The 7,774-nt window shown below is 43.2% G+C and overlaps 1 long non-coding RNA gene across 1 annotated transcript; it reads left to right on the top strand.

Annotated features, from left to right (window-relative positions):
* LOC310790846 lies at positions 1-6,758 on the top strand. The gene is made up of 3 exons (XR_014553401.1): positions 1-134; positions 5,733-5,867; positions 6,353-6,758. It is a non-coding gene; the product is annotated as an uncharacterized lncRNA (long non-coding RNA).
* Positions 6,759-7,774: the final 1,016 nt, after the last annotated feature.

Genomic DNA, 7,774 nt, shown 5'->3' with positions numbered 1-7,774 from the left:
CAAAGATGGTGTCTTCATTGGGTCTAGGTCTACAGGAAATATGGCCCTACAAGTGTCCAAGTCAGCTGAAGGCCTCTACAAGTGTCAGCACCCCAAGAAAGGTTTCTCACCGGAGAGCTGGCTGGCTGTGAGAGGTGAGACAAATTCATCTCTTCTTATTGAAGTGGTCAGCAACTGTTACAGTTTGTTTAGGTCGAGGAGCCAGACTAGTGACAGAGAGGCCACGGAGGAGGAGCGTCTGTCTGTCATGCCACTGATTGCTCTTATGTCAGCACACCTGTGTGTGCTGCAGGAGAGCTCCAGCACAGAGACTAAGACCAAGCTGCTTACTTTTGCCTAGATTGTTCCACTTCCCCTTTCCCGTTTTTAGTGTATTTTAATAGGAAATACAATTTATATTTTTGATCCTTGAAGATCCAAGTCCGCCTGAGTCTGTATTCGCACACAGTTTTGGTGTCGAAATGACCCGGGATCAGGATAAAGAAGAAAATAAACATGAAGAGGAAATACCAGGATAAAATGATGGCGGACCTGCAAAGGATGAAAAGATCAAGGGGGGAGCGATACGTACGACCACAACAAGACTTTTAAATAAGATTGATCGGTGCAGCGATACAGAGATTGAAAATCCCAGCACGGATTAGTTGGAAGAATTTTTGGAACAATTGATGGCAAGAGAGAACACTCTATGGAACTATGATTGGGAGATTGAAGCAGAAACATCTGTTGATAATTTGCAAGATGAAGTGGATTCAGTTTTTCAATATCTGGACGAAATAATATCAAGAAGGACCAGAATAAAATGCATCCTAAAGAGAAATGCGGAAGACAATGAGAGTATATCCTCAAATAATTCTGGGCGCTCAAACCCCGACAATGATAACAGAAGACGTCATGTCAAGTTGCCAAAATTAAATATTGAGAAGTTTTCCGAAGATGTAAGTCAGTGGCAAAGGTTTTGGAGCCAGTTTGAAACTGCTATAGATACCAACATGAGTCTAATCAAGGTTGATAAGTTTACTTATTTGAAATAATGTGTATATGGCACACCATCTAAATGTAGTTCTGTGACTTGTCAAATGAAAATTATGGCAATGCCAAGAAAATGCTCATCTGCCGATTTGGGTGTAAAGATCTCATTATAAATGCACATATGAACTATAAATATATTATTTATATCTTTATGAATTATAAGTTAAATTTGAACCCAGTTAAGAGAGCCACTGATAAAGCAACATTATGCAGACATTGAAATCCAAGTGCGTAGTCTAGACTCAATGGGAGTAGTTGCAAATACTTACAGTATGGCAACTTGCTGTGTCCAATTCTCATGAACATGATACCCAAAGAAATAGCCCTGGAGTTCACTCATCAAAATACTGGTGATCAAGAAGAGGATGATAACACAGATGGCACGTTCAGTGTGCAAAGTCTGATGAGGTTTGTGCAAAGGGAGGTTGAGAGTCGAGAGAGGACAGCCAACCTTACACAAAGTGCACACCCACAAGATAAAGCTAAACAACAGGAAATATCCTACATGGAAAAGAGAAAGCTGGAAAAAAGAAGAGCATGCACGCCCTCCACAGCAACATTTCATGCTGCATCAGAGATGATCCCATCTTCTGTGGGGGAGGAGACCACAGATCCAAGAACTGTACAGAGCTGACTCTTGAACTAAGGAGAGAAAAATAAGAAACCAAGGCAAGTGTTTTGTGTGTCTGCACAGCAGGCATGTTGCGCGCAATTGTAGGCCGCAGGGAATCACCTGTGAGGAATGTGGTCGAAGGCACCAGAAAGTAGTTTGCCCTCAATGAGTAGTACAGAATTACTCCTGATGCCTACAATATGGATAGACTCACCGGTAACCCTTTATTTTACAGGTACCCCAGTTACATATGAACTATTTGTAATTACACATGAACACCACATGTAATTACACAGTAATTACCAATAGTTATAAATGAAGTTCATATGTAGTTACATTGTAACAGACCTGTAAAATGGAGTGAGTCTGTTCAACTGTAGTTACATTGTAACAGACCTGTAAAATGGAGTGAGTCTGTTCAACTGTAGTTCATATGTAGTTACATTGTAACATACCTGTACAATGGAGTGAGTCTGTTCAACTGTAGTTCATTATGTAATTACATGGAACGGGACCTGTAAAGTGGAGTCAATCTATTCAACTGTAGTTGATATGTAGTTACATCGTACCGTACCTGTAAAGTGGAGTGAGTCTATTCAACTGTAGGTCATATGTAGTTACATGGTACCGGACCTGTAAAGTGGAGTGAGTCTATTCAACTGTAGTTCATATGTAGTTACATGGTACCGGACCTGTAAAGTGGAGTGAGTCTATTCAACTGTAGGTCATATGTAGTTACATGGTACCGGACCTGTAAAGTGGAGTTAGTATATTCAACTGTAGTTACATGGTACCGGATCTGTAAAGTGGAGTGAGTCTATTTAACTGTAGTTCATATGTAGTTATATGGTACCGGACCTGTAAAGAAGCTCCGGGCTGGGATTCGAACCACTGAACTTCTGATTGCAAAGCAAGCGGCTTTAACCACTCAGCCACGAGGGCTTTCTGAATTTCATGGTGGAGTTTGAGAGGATAACTGTATGTCAGTCAGATGTAGTTGTCACTTCATAGCTTTGTTATTATAAACAGAGACTTGGGGAAAATATTGATTGTTATAATATTGAAAATATTTATTTTTAGTTGTAGATATGATTTTGTCCAGAATTCCCATACAAAAATTAAAATAAAAGTATTGTAGGTATAGAGGTAACAGTGAATCTATAATCAAAATAGCCATTCTTCTACAATCTTCTACATTCTAATTGTTAGCTTATTGTAAATGAGTTATTTTCCCCATCAATTTCCCAATTTCTCAATTAGTTGGGGATCCAGTCGAAGCCCCTGTGGTCACCAGACCCCTGGATCATCTCTCCCCAAAGTCTACCCCCTCCCCCCAAGTCTATAAATCCCCCCGATGTGAAGCATAAGGGGGAACTCCCCCCAATTTGCTAAATAAATTGTATGCACTGTGCTCTAGAAACATTTATTTATATATATATATATTTTTTTATTTAAAATACATTCTAATCATTTTCTGAATTGAGGTGGAAATAGTCACATGAGCCATTTACAGCTCGTGTGTGTGTGTGTGTGCGTGTGTGTGTGTGTGGGGGGGGGGGTCTGGCACAGTCACACTGCAGAAATGCCGTGCACTGCGCACCGCAGATATCTGTAGCACCGAGACCACAACCACCGCTACTGCAGTCAATAACAGGAAACGGACATGAGGGCACTGCCATCTTTTGTTTCCCTTCAGACTTTGAAAGTTATGGTTATAGTTTGTGTGTGTGTGTGTGTATGTGTGTGTGTGTGTGTGTGTGTGTGTGTGTGTGTGTGTGTGTGTGTGTGTGTGTGTGTGACAGTCTCTCGTCTGACACTTTTCAGCACCTGTCTGGCACAGTCACACTGCAGAAATGCATTCATATTAATCAATATTGCCTATCTTTCAAGCTACAACTAACAAAGTATCAAAAAAAATTCCCAAGCCTCTGTTTATAATAACAAAGCTATGAAGTGGCAACTACATCTGACTGACATACAGTTATCCTCCCAAACTTGACTGAGAAAGTTGGAAAGCCCCCGTGGCTGAGTGGTTAAAGCCACTTGCTTTGCAATCTGAAGTTCAGTGGTTCGAATCCACCACTGGGTTTTAGCAATCTGTGTCCCAGCCCTCTTTACAGGTCCGGTACCATGTAACTACATATGAACTACAGTTAAATAGACTCACTCCACTTTACAGGTCCGGTACCATGTAACAACATATGAACTACAGTTGAATAGACTCACTCCACTTTACAGGTCCATTACCATGTAACTACATATGAACTACAGTTGAACAGACTCACTCCATTTTACAAGGTCTGTTACAATGTAAGTATATGAACTACAGTTGAATAGACTCACTCCATTTTACAGGTCTGTTACAATGTAACTACATATGAACTTCATTTATAACTATTGGTAATTACTGTGTAATTACATTTGGTGTTCATGTGTAATTACAAATAGTTAATATGTAACTAGGGTACCTGTAAAATAAAGGGTTACCGACTCACCCACTCAAAGTCAGGTGACTAGATGTCTATTTGATGGAGGTAGCTCACGTAGCTATATAAGAGAAGACATTTCCAGAGCACTTCACCTGCCAGGGTAAGGAAACACTGAATGTGTGTATGTATATGCATGCACCTAAAAGAGGTGCATGCAGGAAAGTAAAGGTGCATTTGAGGAACCTCCGAAATAATCAAAACATTTAGGTTGTGCTTGGAAGCTTCACCGGTAGGACACCGGTAGGACATAGCACGTGGGAGGATCACGCTATTCCAACGAGTTCCCTTCCCTCCGAACAGGCGCCCCTAACGACCAGAGGAGGCACCACATCAGCGACCAGGATATTGCATGTTTTGGTGAAGGGGTTCCTATATGAGGGAAACCCCCAGGGGGCATGGGGAGAACATGCAAGCTCCACACATAGGGCCCTTTTGACAACTCCACCCGGGCGGCGGGCACTCGAGGACATGCGGACTGGCATGCATGCCTTCAGCACTCACAGCGTCCCAGGTGGGAATCGAACCCAGGACCTTCTAGCTGTGAGGCGACAGTGCTTACACTGCACCACCATGCCCCCCCAAATTTTCTGTTGTTTTGTAAATTTTATTTCTATATCTGAAACTCTGTAAAAGGTTTAGCCCGACATCATCTCGCCCTATCACGGAAGGGGGTTCCCAGATGGGGAACTATAGGCCTAACTATAGGCTGTAGACCTGTTATAGTGTTCAGGCTAAAATCAGACTAGAGTAGAATAGGACAGGGCAGACTAAGCTGTAGATTAGCTAGATTCCCTATGTTCTAGTTAGTTCCGGTGAATGGTTAGAGTAGTCAGATTGTCTGAACTGCTGCTCATTTGGCCTGGCCGCTCTGCTGCTGGTTCCAGTGTGCCGTTGCTACCTGGGCTGGGCGATGAATGTCAATTCATTCTTGCTCATTCATTGGCTCTTTTCGCCGGATAAGTAATTACATAACCTGACTGCAAAAATTTTACTGTCCCCTGTGACTATTCATGACCATATCGCCTAGCCACACTATATTCTATCTGTTCTGCTCTTCTCTTCCCCCCTTCCCTGCTCCCTCCCCACCTCCTCCCTTTCCCTGCTCTCTCCTCCCCCACAGTCCCTGCTCCCCACCTCCTCTCTTTCTCCTGCTCCCTCCTCCCCCACACACCCCTCTCCCTTCCCTGCTCCCTCCCCACCTCCTCCCTTTCCCTGCTCTCTCCTCCCCCACTTTCCGTGTCCCCTCCCCACCTCCTTCCTTGCCCTGCTCTCTCCTCCCCCACACCCCCCCGCTCTCCCTCCCTTGCTCACCCTCCCCCCTTTTCCTGCTATCTTTTCCTGCTTGCTCCCCCCCCCCTTTTCCTGGTCTCTCCTCTCCCCCTATCTCTTTTTAGTATTTTTTGCACAGGATTTCCTCCCCTCCAAACATTTCTCAGGGGCAGAGCTGCTCTCACAGCGTCTCATTGGTTGAGTTAAACCACAATTTTCTGGTCTTTTTTCTGTTCCGTCAGTTTGTGTCAGAAAGGTCAGATCAGATACAAAGCCATCTACTTCAATGCTTGTAATTGACAGTTGTTTTTCCCACCCACCCATTCCAGACCATAGTCCGCCTCCAAGCTCCGCCCTCCCTGCAGTCCTGGCTTGGCCCCGGCTGGTGTGTATTGTGGTGCTGGTGTTCCTGTTCACAGTGCTCAGTGTAGTGTGTGTGTACGTGCACGTACGCAGGGCTCGAGGTAAGAACAGCTCCGGAAAGTAAAACCTATTAATAATGACACTTTATTGATTCAATACGAAGGGTATGTTGTCCCCCTGGTGGTGAATTAACTTGTGCACTTGGGGTGTCCAGGTAGTACAGCGGTAGATACGCTGCGTACCAACATGAGGGTCGTAATTTCGAGCCCCCGTGTTACCTCCAGCATGGCCGGGCCATGTCCATACAGAAACAATAGACCCTTCTCACGGGGGCCATTTTGTGTCGAAAAGGCAGGATAAACACAGGTGCAAGCAAAACACTAATGAGGGTTTCCAACTTCCATGATTGGAATAGGAGGGCAGAGTAGAAATGCATTACAAACATGAATATTAGTTGTTGACTTACTGTCTTAACTTAACCATTATTGAATAATGATTTTTGAGACTCACTGAAATATTGTACTGTTGTTAATGTTGTCTTATTGAATGTCTTTACTTTTTGTATGGTGCCGATTTCTTTCTCCAGGTGTCAGGAGTGGCTATGGGGTCTAAGAAGTCACCGAGCTTTGCCTCTCTGTAGCCTACATGGGACTGTTCGAGGGAGATGCAATTTTCAACCAACAGACTACCGTAATCCTTTCCTTCACGACATTTCCAACTGGAAAAGGTACAGTATTTGGACAACAGCTTTTTCATATGGACAGGAACGGAAACTCAACTGATGCAATTCCATGAGTTCATGAATCTTCATAACTAACACCTTACATTTTCCATCTGCCGATCAAATTAACTTTTTTGACATTTTAGTGATCAGAGGGCAACTTCCTGAAAACTAACCTTTATAGAAAAAGCACTGAGAGAAACTCACTTGTACATCGGGACTCTTACCTTCAATTGGAATAGACGCATCTGTAGTTCCGATGAGACTATCATAAACAATCAGCAGATCTCAAGGACCGGTTCAGAAAAAGGGACTACAGGGAGGAGTGGATCACAGAGGCGGTTACACATTTTGGCAACACCTCACAAATGGAATGCTTGCAAAGGAAAAGAGCCAAAGAACCTGACTCCAGAATCACCTGATGCATCTATTATTCACCTGTTGGAAGCAACATTGAAAAGTTCATTAAGAAGCATTGGTACATCTTAGACCCAGCATTAAGAGCATGTTTTAATGACCTTCCTCGTGTATTAAAAACACACACAGAATCTTCGTAATATGCTTGTGAGATCAAACCGGCCTCCTCCCCCCAAATCTCACTTTCTGTGTCAAGTCCCTCCTGGCAATTACAGATGAGGAATTGTCAGCAATGCCATTTTCACCTACAAAACCAAGACCTTTAACCATCCACACTCTGGAAAAAGCATTGACATTGAAGGAATTATAACATGTTGACCACAATATGTCAGATACATGCTACAATGTTGCTGTGGTCTTGCTTACATTGGGAAAACATCGAGAGCTCTCAAAACCCGTATCACTGAAAATGGGTGTGCTATCCATAATCATGTCCACTTCACAAAGGCCCAACACAACATATTGTGTCCACTCTCAGATACATTGCCATTGAAACTGTCCACTGCCCCTGGAGAGGAGCCGAACTTGACTCTTTAATCCTGAGGAAACAACTCTTCTGGATCTACAGACTGGATCTCACTCCTAGAGGTCTAAACGGGGATTTCAGCATACAACCTGTTATTAAACAACTGTTATTCCAGCTACAATGTGTTCCTATTACTGTATGTCTGTGCTGTCCACGAAAATGCTCCTAGTTCTCCTACAGTTAGAGCTTCCTGGATATGACTCCTATGTTAATTTTTGAGGGTCATCCATTCTTAAATATAGAGGTATATAGAGAAACTCTTTAGGTATGACGGCCGGCCACTCGGCCTGATGTTTTCTTATGTGCTCTAGGGGTCCAATCTATATTTTTTGTATTATAGCTGT

This window comes from Poromitra crassiceps (genome assembly GCF_964638095.1).
Source record: "Poromitra crassiceps genome assembly, chromosome: 15".
Taxonomy (NCBI): domain Eukaryota; kingdom Metazoa; phylum Chordata; class Actinopteri; order Beryciformes; family Melamphaidae; genus Poromitra; species Poromitra crassiceps.
This window is presented reverse-complemented; position numbering and strand designations above follow the sequence as displayed.